At 31.0% G+C, this 14,949-nt stretch overlaps 1 protein-coding gene across 2 annotated transcripts in view; it reads right to left on the bottom strand.

Annotated features, from left to right (window-relative positions):
- The window catches only part of LOC114334642 (fibroblast growth factor receptor 4), a 215,293-nt gene extending 202,811 nt beyond the window's left edge, over positions 1–12,482 (bottom strand). Inside the window, exon 1 of one of the 2 annotated variants that reach the window (XM_050642874.1) lies at positions 12,311–12,482. The gene's annotated coding sequence lies outside the window, so the exon portion shown is untranslated. The remainder of the gene's footprint in view (positions 1–12,310) is intronic. The other variant, XM_050642873.1, reaches the window with a different exon arrangement.
- Positions 12,483–14,949: the final 2,467 nt, after the last annotated feature.

Raw genomic sequence — 14,949 nt, 5'->3', positions numbered from 1 at the left:
TAAACGGGTTTTATTAGTATGATCATTAGTAATTTAAAGTCACTAATGCGAATTTGGAAAAATTACGTGAAGGATCATATGGATGGAGGTCTGAAGTATCTTTCGGGCTATAAACTGTCTCAGTATCACTTACAAGTTTTCTTTAGTTCTATTATAGGAATCATGGAGGTTACAACAACAACCCAACGGCAAAACAATTTGAAGATGCATATAAAAGACTCTTAATGCACACAAGTGTTACAGGATCTACCCAGGCTAATTGTATAGAACAGGCACCTTCCACAATTTTAGCAATTAGTACAACAAATACTGTGAAAATGAAAACTGTTGATCATCAACTCATTGAAAACTCTAGAACTGATGAAAATAATAGGGAAATAATAACTAGTAACCATGATTATACTGTAAATAATTTAAGTTTTACAAAAAGAGTCATCTTATGTTTGTGATGTTGTTGACTATTATATCGCTGTGTTTGTAGTTAAGAAAGTTAAGAAAACATTATGACATATGTTTGTGTGCAATTGAATGTGATAATTTACAATGTCCATTCATAAGACACAAAAATTATAGCATATCAAAAAATTTTTTAATTCAACCTTCTAAAGACGTCATTCATATTTGCAAAATTGCTGAAAGCGAAATTAGAATTATGTAGGTACAATTCAAAAAAATTTAACGATTCTAAATTATTGACAAAATTGATCTTAAACGTGCATGGTTCTGTGTTTAGCGAATACAAAGGACATGTTTGATCATGATTTTGAAACAAACCATTTGTTTAATCGAATAAAGATAATTTGTTCGCATTATTGATACATCAGATTTTACGACGAAGGTAAAAACTAAATAATGTAATAAGAGTTAGAAGTAAGTTTTAACAAAAGCTATTTTGTTTTGTGGTCATTAATTAATAGATTTTACAAACACCTTTTAATTTTTTGGGGGGTTATGAGTGGGCTAAAAATTTTGTTTATTGATGTAATCATGGTATTTTTATTTTCTTTAATATCGCTGGTGACATTTTTTACTATCTTAACCAGCTAGACCCATTTGTTTGTGCGAATACCATCTTGAAAAAAATGCCAAATTATGTGGATATTTTATGTGATAGACAGAAATGGCTATTAGTTAATTTTAACATTTTTAATAAACTTTGGCAAAATAATCTAAAAATAAATTCACCTCTATTAGTAGGCTATTGATTATGTTCAAAATAAGAGAGCTAAAAGGAACTACAACGTTAACGAGCTTTTATTGTCGCATGTGGCCAATGGACATCTAAATAAAAAAAAACCGTGGAGTGCTACCATTTAAATGGGTGCGTTTTTGAGAAAGGGGTGAATTAGTCCCTAGGCACAGGGTGAATTAGGGCGAGGTCTATGCACTTTTGGTACAAACACGTCTACAGGAAAATTGTTCCAGGTTAAATTTACTATCGAAATATCACATTCTAAAGTCAAGAATAATTTATTTTACAAAAATGTATTCAAAAGAAAAGCAAGAAAAAACACGGAAGATAGCAATTTTGTTTTTTGCCCCATAACTTTTTTCTAAAGGGATATAGGTATAGGCTTTGCTTCAGTGAAAAATAACTTTCATCCTTTGTCTTTAAAATGCCGTTAGGTAGAAGTCTCTAAGATTTACAGTTTCCGAAAGAGTATTTTTCAAAATTCGCCGTTCACAGAATTTTTGGGCGATTTTCCCCATTATTTCGCAAACATTGTTCTGTAACTTTTTTATACAAATTTCTAGGTATAGGCAATGGTACATTTAGTAAAAAGAGAAGTAAATGGCCTTTAAATTGGTCTATTGTATAAGGTTGTATGACTATTATTAAGCAAGTTATGCCTTTTCAAGGTTTTATACTTTTAATGATTATTGCTATTTTTTATGATTATTCTTTAACTTTCTCCTTTATGACTTTTTTCTTGTAACTTTAGTTTTATACATTGTGGAATAAAAAACGCTTATTTTCTTTACTTTAAAATGGTGTATTGCAAAAAATTCTAGGGCTCTTTTTAAACAGGATATCCGTAGGATATCCAAAGGTATCCGTAGGATATCCAAAGGTATCCGAAATTTGAAAAAAAAATTTAAATTTTTTTATTTTTTTCAAGTAGAAGAACATAATTGCATATTATAACATAATTTTTAATTTCAAATAACTTTCCTTAATAACACTTTTCGATATTGTGAAATATAAAGGTACTTTACTCTTGAGCGAAATTCATATTTTTTAACATACCTCGTACACTATTAATAAAATTTTATATTTGATGATTGCATCTTACGGTTTAGACTATGCAGAGCATTTTATAAAAAATAATTTTTGTTTATAAAGTTAACAATAAAAAAGTTCCATACGGTTCCAACTTAGTGGGACCTATTGCATGTGTATATGTCACACTTTGAAAAAGCATATCTTGTTTAAAAATAGTCCCAGTATTTTTTATATTACACCATTTTAAAGTAAAGAGAATAAGCTTTCTTTTTTATTGCACAACGTATATAGCTAAATATACAATAAAAAAGTTATATTAAGAAATTTAAAAATAATCGTAAAATATATCAAAAATCATTAAACGTATAAAATTTTGAAAAACCATATCTTGCTTAAAAATAGTCAAACATCCTTCTACAGTAGACCATTTTAAAGGTAACTGACTTTTATTCCTAATAAATGTAACATTAGATACATATTTAGTATACCTAAAGCTGTGTAGAAAAAAGTTACAGAACAATGTTTGCGAAGTAACAAGGAAAATGGCCCAAAATCGCCGTGCGTGGCGAACTTTGAAAAATCATATTGTGGAAACTGTAAATCACAGAGACTTCTACTCTACTAAACGTCGTTTTATAGGGGAAGGATGAAAGTTTGTTTCCTGTGAAGCAATGCCTATATCTATATTCCCGTGGAAAAAAGGTATGGGACAAAAAACAAAATTGCTATCTTTCGTGTTTTTTTCTTGCTTTTCATTTAAATATATTTTTGTAAAAAAAAAATATTTTTGACTTTAAGATATGATATTTTATTAGTAAATTTAACCTGAAACAATTTTCCTGTAGACGTGTTTGTACCAAAAGTGCATAGAACTCACATTAGTTTGCCCTGTGCCTAGGGACTAATTCACCCCTTTCTCAAAAACTCACCGCTTTAAATGTTGTACTTAAAAGTAACTCCGTTATTTTTTAATATATAGAGATCCATCGACTATACGAAACAATAAAACCCCGTTAACGTTGTAGTTCCTTTCCTAAATACATAATCAATAGCCTATAGCGTTATTTGGATAGTATAATAAACTGATCAAAACCAAAATTGAGCCACTTATGAATATGTTCGTAGTTTTCAGTCTTTTTATGAAAATAATAATTTAATTACACCTAAGGTTTTTCGCTATAAATAAAGCAAAGTTTTTGTGACTGAACTTTAAATTTTCTTGTGAAAAAAAAATAAAAAGGGATAAATGTGAAATATTCGATTTTTTTTAATAACAGCGTAGTTCAGAGAAATAAGGAAAAAAAATAGCATGTTGGTGACACAACCCCCTCCAGGCCGAAACCAAATTTTTTGAGTAATATGGACATCTATAATAATAACCTATATATTTCCTGCAGCCGATTTTGATGATATACATAGTTATAAACAACTGAAGATCGAAAAACGGTAAATTTTCGCTTTTTTCATCTATTACTAAGAAAATAGGCATTTTAAACAAATTTGAGAGTAAGGAACTCATAAACGGTATAAAAAACTTCAATATGGCGTTTGCTTAATATGTCTATCCTTATTGGTTGCTTAGAAAATTGCAAAATAAATCATAAATTTTGAGTTTTTATAAATATTTATAACTTATGTAAAAATTAACTTAGAACCTTCTTATTACCCGAAATGCTGAGACTTATGGTGCTTAATTCATACCCTAAATTTCGAAGAAATTGGTCAAATAGTTTAAAAGTTATTTAATTTGTTTATCCCAAATTTATTTTTTTTGCAACACTGTAGGTCAGAAAATGATGAAGCTACAGTAATACATTGGATAGTTTATGGAAGAAGGAAATTTACAGTATTAATTTAATTAAAAAAAAAATACAAAAAATAATTATAAATATTGCAAAATTATTTTGCAAAAACATGTGAATTAAATAAATGGGGGGGGGGGCTAACTTTGTCCCTAATTGTCCTAGGACAGTTGTTTTTCTTTCTAAATGTGTATAAAAATTCAGTCTTTCTAAATATGAAAAAATAATTTTTCTACAGGTAACGGTTAAAAAGTTATTTTAATTGTTTATAAGTAAGCAAAAAATCGACATGTTTTTTCAAAATAATTTTACACTGTTTAAAATTATTTCTTGTCATTTATTTTTAATAATGGTAATAGTATAAATGTTCTTCTTTCATAAACTGTCCGAAGTGTGATTGTAGCCTCATAATTTTCTGACTTGTAGTGTTGCAAAAAAAATGAATTTGAGATAAACAAATTAAATAACTTTTAAACTATTTGACCAATTGCTTTGAAATTTAAAATATAATTTAAGTCCAAGAAGTGTCAGCATTCCGTGTAATAAGAAGGTTCTAAGTTAATTTTTACATAAGTTATGAATATTTTTAAAAACTCAAAATTTATGATTTATTTTGCAATTTTCTAAGCAACCAATAAGGATGGACATATTCAGCGAACGCCATATTGAAGTTTTTTATACGATTTATGAGTTTCTTACACTCAAATTTGTTTAAAGTGCTTAACTTTTTGGTAATAGACGAAAAAAGCGAAAATTTAGCGTTTTTTGATCTTCATTTGTTTGTAACTATGTATATCATCAAAATCGGCTGCAGGAAACATATAGGTTAATAATATAGATGTCCATACTACTCAAAAAATTTGGTTTCGGCCTGGAGGGGGATGTGTCACGAGAAAAATCTTATTTCTCTGGACTAGCGTTGCTAAAAATTATTTTAAAGCGAAACTGATAGTGTGTATGGGCTCCTATAACTCGCCAAACTACTGAATAACGTCCGTCCAGGCATGCTTTCAATCAAATTCCGAATAATATCTTGATCTAGTTGTTTCCATTCTTCCACGAGAATTTCCTAGACATATTATTGTAGGTTTCTTAATGGCTGACAATCCTTCAAGCGCTTTCCGAGTGTATCCAAAATGTGTTCAATGTGATTTAAATCTGAACTGCTCGCTGGCCACTCCATGACCAGAATATTGTGGGTAGTCCAATAATTTTGCACTATCCATTCATTGTCTTGCTGAAGAATAAATTCTGGACCCATATTTTCAGCAATTGGGACAACATGTGGTTCAAGCAACCTCGTTAATGCAACGATGTGCCATCATCGCCTCTCGTCGGATGACTACTAGGTCAGAGCGGCTATTGAAAGTTATTCCACCCCAAACCATAATTAAAAGTAAAAGTGGAAGATGAACTAACTGACCAAATTGAAGCCGGCAATGGGATAAGACAGGGGGATTCCTTGAGTCCTTTATTGTTCAACCTGATCATGGACGAAATAATAAAAAAAGTAAGAACTAACAATAGATACCAAATGGGCGTGACCCGTCAAAATAGCCCGGTCAAAACAGCCCCGTCAAAATAGCCCGGACACAAAATAGCCTCGACAAAATAGCCCGCAAACAAAATAGCCCCGACAAAATAGATCGCACACAAAATAGCCCCGGTCAAAACAGTCCCGGCTAAAATAGCCCCGGCTAAAACAGCCTCTTAGAAAATACATCCAATAAAAAGTTTTACCTTTTAACGGAGTACCATTTATTTTAAATTACTATTCTAATTGGGAAATAAGCCACAATTTACTTAACAAAATTATTTTTCCGCAAATCGTTTAAAATTCGACAGATATTGATTGATTTAAAAAAAACGCGATAATTTTATTCCCAAATAAATGGTGCTTTGAAATTCCTAATAAAATTACTTGGGTTACTATGGAAACGTATTGAGGTTGAATTGTCAAACTTGACGCTTATAAATTTAATTGCTGGTGTTCTTGAAAGTAAAATGATAAGTGATGATGAAATTTCCATTCCTGGGACTCCTCCAGAGCTGGTTGAGGTAGTGAATACTGCTTCATTAGAATTATTGCCAAAGAAATCAAGAGAAAAGTACGAAAATGCATACAGACGTTTTATGGATTATCGCATGAGTAAAAATACGAGTTCTTTCTCAGAAAATGTTGTAATGGCATACTTCCTAGACCTTTGTTTAAAGATGAAATCTTCAACATTATGGGCCAATTATTCAATGCTGAAGTCAACCCTTGCACTTAAACACAATGTAGATATATCTACATACTCAAAACTTCGTTCTTTATTGAAACGGCAAGCTCAAGGTTATAGGGCAAAGAAATCTAAGATTTTAACGAAGGAAGAAATTGAAAAATTTATCCAGGAAGCTCCAGATAAAGAAAATTTAATGATTAAGGTAATTTACAAGGTTTTAATAGCAATGTGTTTTCTATCATTTATGTAGAACACTAACAACTGTACGGAAATATCATTTCCTTACAGTAAGGAAATGACATTTCCTTAGAGTAAGGAAGTCCTGACTTTTTCTTCAAGAAATTTTGACCGGAATGTCAAAATTTCCTGGCGATTTGCGGAAAAATAGTATGTTTACCTCGTAGGAAAAGCCACATTCCTGGACTCTGTGTTGCTAAGTCTCGGCTTGCGCCTCGACTTAGCAATCTTCACAGTCGTCCAGGAATGTTAAGCTTTTCCTACCCGGTAAACAATGTACTATTATTAACGCTTCGACTTCCACTTCGGACGTCGTTGTCAAAATACAAAATATTAATAAATTAAACAAAAATGTTGTTGCTCAGTAAAAAAATCCTTCTAATAATTTAATTTAATCTGACTCATTCATATCGGCCATTCAGACGTACAGTATGGTGCAAATGGAAGGAATAAATTCGTTACTTCGTAAACCCGCGACGTTAAGGAAAAATCCTGAAATAGATCAATTTTTATTTTTAAATTTTGATATTCTGTTATATATGTCATACTAATGACGTCATCCATCTGGGCGTGATGACGTAATCGATGATTTTTTTAAATGAGAATAGGGCTCGTGTGCTAGCTCATTTGAAAGGTTATTTAATTCTCTATTTAGTAATACAGTCGAACCCACTTATTAGAAAACCTCTTAAAGGAATATCCTGGTTTAAGGAATAGAAATTTGAGGTCCCGAAATATTTATAGTAGTAACCAATGATCGGTTATTAGAATATCCCGGTTATAGGAATACTTTTACTTGGCACAAAGGCTATTCCAATAAGCGGGTTTGACTGTATAAACAATTACATAATTATTTATACAAGGTGTCCAAAGACTTTTTTTAATTTAAATTATTTGACAAAAAAAGAAGAATGTATGTAATTTATTTAATTTAAAATGCATTTTACTGTTGCCCGAAAACAGAAAAAAATGTTTATATCACAAATAAACATTGATTTTAGCTTAAATTAAATGTTCAAACTTCCAAGAGGCAGAGAAGACAGGACTCGAGTTCTCTGACAAGACCATTTTTATTTAATGTGGTTAAAATTTAGTTAAGATGTGCATAGAGGATAATTACCATTTCCGAAAAAATGTATTTTTAAGGGAATATTTCGTGATGAATTCTGAAGATAGCTTTTTGTCGGGGCTATTTTGTCGGGGCTATTTTGTCGGGGCTATTCTGTCGGCGGGCTATTATTCCGCGGCTATTTTGTCGGAGCTATTTTGTGTGCGGGATATTATGTCGGGGCTATTTTGTCGGAGCTTTTTCGACGGGGCTATTTTGACGGGGTACCCAAATGGGAGAAAAACAACTTAAAATAATCTGCTATGCGGACGATGCAATACTAATCTCTCAAAGTGAAAATGATTTACAACGTATGCTGCACCAATTCAAAATAATCGCCAGAAAATTTAACATGTTAATTTCCTCAAAAAAGACAAAACGCATGGTTATAACAGCAGATCCAATAAGATGTAAATTGGAGCTGGAAGGTCACATAATAGAACAAGTGATGGAGTTTAAATACCTATGCATCACACTATCTAGCTACGGAAGGCTCGAAACAGAAGTGGAAGATCAAGTGAATAGAGCAAATAGAGTCGCAGGTTGCCTGAATGACACAATATGGAGAAATAAAAATATCGGAAAAGAAATGAAAGGCAGAATTTACAAAACAGTTATCAGACCAATAATGACATACGCGGCAGAAACACGACCCGACACAGAGAGGACAAAAAGATTGCTCGTAACAGCGGAGATGAAAACCCTTTGGAAAATCGATGGTAAGACTATGGGACAGAGCTAGAAGTACAGATATACGACGGAGATGCAAGGTGGATAACATTAATAACTGGGTAAGAAACAGAATAATAGAATGGAATGACCGCATAAGCCATCAAATGACAACAACTAGGACAACCGCAATAACAACAAATAGGGTAGTCAGGACAGCGAGAGACGGTTCCACAATAGGAAGACGATCAGTGGGAAGACCACGAAAACGATGGAACGACAACTTACTAGAGGCACATTGAAAAAACAGACATAGTCATGTCTATACAAAAAGAATAAGAGAAGAAGAAACCATAATTGAACCTCTGCCAAAAGTCTGGGTTTCTTGAATTGCGGGATCCAAAAAGCGCTGACCCGGTCCTCTTCAGACTCTATCACGTGCATCACCATGATCTAAAAGAAATCTAGACTCGTCAGTCAACATCACGTTACTCCATTGTGCCATGGTTCAATTCATATGCTCTTCTGTAAACAAGCGTCTTCTAGCCTACTACAGCTGGCCTTCTTGCATTCAACCCATGGTCGTGAAGCCGATTACATAATAGTTTGAGTATTTACTCTTGTACCTGTAGCTATACCAACTCATTTTGTAGCGTTCGAGCAGTACTTCGACAATCTCTAACTGCCCATGGTTTTAAAGTCGATCCTATCTAGCAGTAGTCGCCATTGCACGATGCGTATAAGGTTGTTTTTTAATAACTCCATACATTATTTCATGTCTGGTCGAGGCTCTATTTATTGAAGCACGACTAACATTGAACATTTCTGCTTGACGGCGTCTTGAGTAACCTTCTTGAATTAGAGTTATTGCATTGATTATAAACTGGGTAATTTATAATCAATGCGTTATTGCTGGAGCTCGGGAACTATGCAAAATGCATTTTAAGTGCATATTTGTATATTTTGGATAAATTGTATAAGTGCATATGCATTTATTAAAATTGCCTATTATCAGACTTTTTTTACCTCAAACAATACTAACAGAATATATTTTAAAGAGAAACGAGAAATCTCAGATCTAAACAATAAATCTGAAAATTTTCGTGGAACCACTTTCTGGAAAAAATTCTGTTGTTATTAAGTGATGCTGCGCCGTATGACCAAAAGTGGACAGCATTTAAAAATATTTTTTTAAATTTATTTGTTTAGCACACACTAAATAGAGTAGCAGAAAGTGTAAGGACAGAAGTTCCAATTGTCAAGAATATTTTTAAAAGTCCTTCTGCGAGTATAGATATATAAAGATCATTTACCCAATGTGCCTTTACCACCTGAACCTGTGATTAATAGATGGGGTACATGGTTAAATTCTGTAAATTTCATAACCTATAATTTTGAGGGAATTAGTGACTTCATTTGTAGTTTAGATGTAGAAAACTCACCTGCTATAAAAAATGTGTGGATGTTTTAAAAAAACCGTTACTAAAAAGTAATTTGACACATATCCAAACCAATTTTGTAAATATTAATGAAATAAATACTAGGTAAAAAAATTCATTAGACCAAAGTATGGAAATTATCAATTCATGAAAAAATTAAACACCTTGGGGAAACCAATATAGTGTATCAAAAATTCTGCACGGTGTTAAACAAAAATGAGGGATATCAAAATTATAAATAATATTATTAAGATTATTTCATTCATAGGAGATTCTGACCAATAGAAAGCTAAAGAAATAAAAATTAAACTGATAATTTTTGATTATTTCATTCATGGGAGATTCTAACCAATAGAAAGCTACAGAAATAAAAATTAAACTGATAATTTTTGATAATTTCCTGTCGTCAAGTATATTACGTGAGATGCCCTTCGTTGCTATGAAAAAATACATTCAGTGACATTAATGACAATTAATGTTTTAAAAATTATAAAAGTGATGACTTTCAACCGTCAAATATTTATAACAACTGTGTGTTTAATTGTACTAATTTGTACTTACATAAATAAATTACAATAAAATTTTGGTTTTCATGAAATAATCGCAACAAATTGCACTCGATCTCTAAAATTAATATAGAATGTTTGCCCTCGTGACACTTTGACATAATTTCAATCCCCTTCGGGTCGTGAAATTAAAGCGGTCAAAGTGTCACTCGGGAAAAATTCGATAATTTTAGAGCTCTTGTGCAATTACTACTGATATTAGGTTTGCTCTAGCATCAGTTTCAAACGGTTTGAAACCATCAGCAAATAGTGGACCAGCGCGAGTAGAGGGGATAGCACTGGTGACTGTATTATGTTCTCTCACTGAGCAACTGTTTGCTGACGGTTTCTGACTAGTTTGACTGCTTGCTAGAACAAACCTAATATAAGGGAATATAATTCAAATAAATAATATTATTAAGATGGGGAAATGTAAATATAATTTAATTTTATAGGTAGACCCTTCAATTATACAATATTTTAAGTTTACTTAACTTCATGTGTGAAGTAGAAAGAAGTTGTTCCGTGTATAAATAATTATTATCAGTTTCTCTGTTGAAAATTTAGAAAAACATTTAATAATGTATATTTATAATTGTAATAATAATATAATAAATAATCATGATGATAAATATAAAAAATACATCAATATAGTGATAATTATGTAGGTAATAGAAATTTCAGTAAATATTTTTTGACTTTAGCATAAAATAAATAATTAAATACTTTCAAAACAAGGATTACTGCGTTTTTTATTTATATGCATTAACCCTTAACTACAGAGATCCGGTATTTTTTACCGGTGGGCATTCCCAAAATGTGGATTTCATGGTAACCTCACCTCTTACAAGTTCATGTGTCTCTGTACCTCTCGGGTAGTTTGTATAACAATGCTAGTCAAAGCGTATAGTGTATATTGTCAATATTTTCGTTTCTAGCACACATCAAAAATCTTAACCGGTAAAAATTACCGGATGTCTGTGTTAAGTAAGTATTTTTATATGAGTACTATATTTGTAAATCTGAAATGTTTATATTATTTTTTTGTGTTTTTAGGAAAAAAGTAAAGAAATGGACTGTGGAAGTCATCCTGGACCTTCAATGAAGGTTAAATTTGACGATAAAAATTTTGAGGCCTCTTTGCAAAAATGGAATTGCCATTTAATTCTGTGATAATTTTACCCCTTGCAGATTTTTTCTCGTGGATGTAAAAATTTTTGTAAATGCTATTTTATGTTTCCTTTGTGATTCTATGTTACGTTTATTTGTTAAAAAAAAGTCTAAATTTTTGTTCATAACATTTATGGCTGTTTGTTTCGATAGACCAAAAATGTTACCAAAATTCTGGTTTAATAGATTATTCTTCAAAAATCTTGTATTATATTATCAAAATCACTCATTTTACCATTTTTTCCATATCTAGAGACTCCATAAAAACTCATAATGTATTTTTTTTTTGTTTTTTATTATTGACTTTATATTTTGACTCTATTTTATGATGACCGGTAAAAAATACCGAGGATCTGTAATTACGTGCTAATATTGGGATGTCTGTAGTTAAGGGTTAAATGCATAAAAACATATTTTAATGCATATTTCAACTGTTTTTTGTGCATATTTGCATGCACATTTTAGGGTTTTTTAAGTGCATATTTCCCGAGCTCTAGTTATTGCCATAGCAATTGAAATCTTTGTAAAATACGCTCTCTGCCTTCTGGGTCTTCCGAGCATCTCAAAATCCGTAATTAAGTTTTAACAACTTTAACCTAAATATCGACAGAAAATCAAAAACGGAATAAATGTGATTCCAAAATATTATCAAGTTTTGCTTTTTTATTGAATACAAGAAAAACGAAATTCGGAAACTAATTATTTTTTCTTTTATTTATAAAAACTATATCTGCCTTCTCGGTGGACTTTGATATTTAAGTGCCTACCTAATGCAATTGCCAATTATTTACATTAAATTAAGTTAGTTGCTCTTTTTTAATTTTTATTTGTGTATAAACATGATACGTGAAAGTTACTCTAATAATTAAGTTTATAGAAAATGTAGCTTACCTATCAGTAAATAACAAAGAAAGGCGTTTAGTCTAAAGAAAACTGCATACACTTGATGCGGTATTTCGGAATAACCTCTTTCCAAACTTTATTACAGCCACTACAACTTTGATTCTATAACATCTACGAGAACCCACAACTCAAGTGAAATGTCTTATCGATATCTTATTTATACATATATTTTCTAATTGTTTTATGCAATCAAGTAGCTATATTTAGATAAATTTGTCCATAGATAAATTTCACAGAACTATTTAGTTTAATAGTTTATATTTTTTTAAATAAAACCCCTTTATCTCTCTTTACCAAAACAAAATAAATCCATATGTAACCCAGTTAATGAACGTGAAATACGGCGGTAATGTGTAATTTTCCGTGTCACCACTAAGGAAGTCATTCGGAAAAAATCAAACAAGATAGAACTTTTTGTAATTTCATTAAGAAATGTTTAATAAACAACATATCAAAAAGTTCTGCTCTAGAAGTGGGTGCTTCATTTTTATTATACAAATGAACTGCGAAATTAGTTCTTTTTATAAATACCTACGAAAATATAAATCCTACAAAAAACTGACTTCACCATTGAAAAATTCAGAAAATTCTATACAAAAACCTTGTATAAATATTTTTCTAAAATTAAATCTATAGCTTCTATAATTTTTTATTTATAACGCTAAAGTCGCCCTTCTTACAAACATTTTCGCACTGTAATAATACTAGTAGGCGAGCGGGAGATACCCCTAAAATGATCAGGTACTGACCACGGAGGGCTGAAGGGCTAATTTTATTCATAATTTATATTTTAGAGGGTGCTGAAAACGAAAATGAGGTTTATTTTGAATTTTATGTGGGGGAACATTGTCAAAATCGCAATTTTAACCTAAAAATAAAAAAATAATAAATCACGTTTTTTTGCGTTTACCTCGCTACAACTCTGTTAAGTTTTAATATTTTTTGCTGAAATTTTTACAGTATATAGCTCCAACATTTATGAAGACAACGGTACTTGTTTTAAGCTTTAATTCTTATTATAATAAGGGTTATGAATTTTTCAATTTTTCAAAGGGAAAGGTACGGATTTGTACATTGCAAAGTTTAATCGCAAAAGTTGAGTGACGAAATTTAAAATTTAACCTTTTAATCACATTTATGTTAAAGTAGAGAGTACAAAGAAGTTTTCTGGAAAATTTTTGATCAAAATGTTTTATAGAAAAAAAATAGTTCAACTTTTATTATCGACATTAGAAATCCCCAATATAACGGTTATTTTTCGAGATACTGACCATGTGTGGTGAATGGCTAATTTTGGTTTTAGATTATGTTTCTGATGGTGCTGAAAACGAAAATGAAACTTATTTTAAATTTTAGTTGGAGGAATATTGTGAAAATCGCAATTTATTATAGAAATAAAAAAAAGTGAAATCACGTTTTTTGCGTTTAACTCGCTACAACTCTGGTCGATTTTAATATTTTTATCTAAGGTTTGTACACTATATGCTGCTCACTTTTTTGAAGACAACGTTATCTGCTTTAAGGTTTTAGTCTTATTCTAGTAAAATTTATGAAATTTTTAAAGTACAAGGTACAGATTCTTGAATTGTAAAGTTTAATCGCAAAATTTAAGAGGCAAAATTTAAAACTTATCTTATTAATTACGTTTATGTTAAAACATAGAGTACGAAGTAGTTTTCTGGAAAGTTTTAGTTACAAATGTTTAATAGAACAAAAATTGAGCCACTTGTAATATAGACGTTATACGTCCCCAAAATAGCGCTTATTTTTCGACATACTGACCATGGGGGGTGAATGGCTAATTTTGTCTTATTTTATGTTTTCATTGGTGCTGACTGTAACATTCTTTTGTTTTCTTTGAGAAAAATTTCTCACTTGTGTTCCAAATTTTTCTGATGGGTGAGAGGAGTGTGTAACGTTACAAACGTCACATCTTTGATATTTTATTTCTAAATAATTATTTTATCTTATTTCCTTTAATATTTCAATAATAATTATCTTCTTCTATTTGGTTTACCGATTTCCCCTTTAAAAATCGGTTGGCGCCCGTTCTATAATAGGCAACCCTATTTACATTGTATCATCTCTTGTGTTCCATGTTCGTTATTTCAAATTTCGGTTCAAGGTTCGTTGTCGTGTCATTTTAATGACAGTGACAACCCCCGTATTTCATTCTCAAAATGGAGGTGGAAATGTTTTAAAAGGCAGAGCAGCTTCAAAAATAAATCATTTTATTTCAACAAATCATCTTCCTCTTGGGGTGAGTTACATATAGTTTTTTTAATAATCTCTTACAGTCATTATATTTCATCCATACCTAGTTTCTTATAACATTATTTCTAATATTTTTATCTAACCTTCAAATGTTCAACCATGTGTTTGGTTTCTATATTTCTTTTCATCTATTAATATGCACGTTTAGTAATCAAAATTTTAACTATTCTCCTCATCTAAATTCCATGTAATTTAACCTTGCCATTTACTATTTCTGAATACTATTTGGCAAAGGTACAATTTGGTTTTCGTCTTGATGGTTGATATGTGTCTCTATTTTATAGTTTTTGGGAATAAAATCCACTTTCTCCTTTCGGGAGCATGAAGCCCATCGCCGGCGATGCTCCAGATGG

This window comes from Diabrotica virgifera, chromosome 2 (genome assembly GCF_917563875.1).
Source record: "Diabrotica virgifera virgifera chromosome 2, PGI_DIABVI_V3a".
Classification (NCBI taxonomy): domain Eukaryota; kingdom Metazoa; phylum Arthropoda; class Insecta; order Coleoptera; family Chrysomelidae; genus Diabrotica; species Diabrotica virgifera.
The sequence above is the reverse complement of the archived record's forward strand: the minus strand, read 5'-3'. Positions and strand labels throughout refer to the sequence as shown.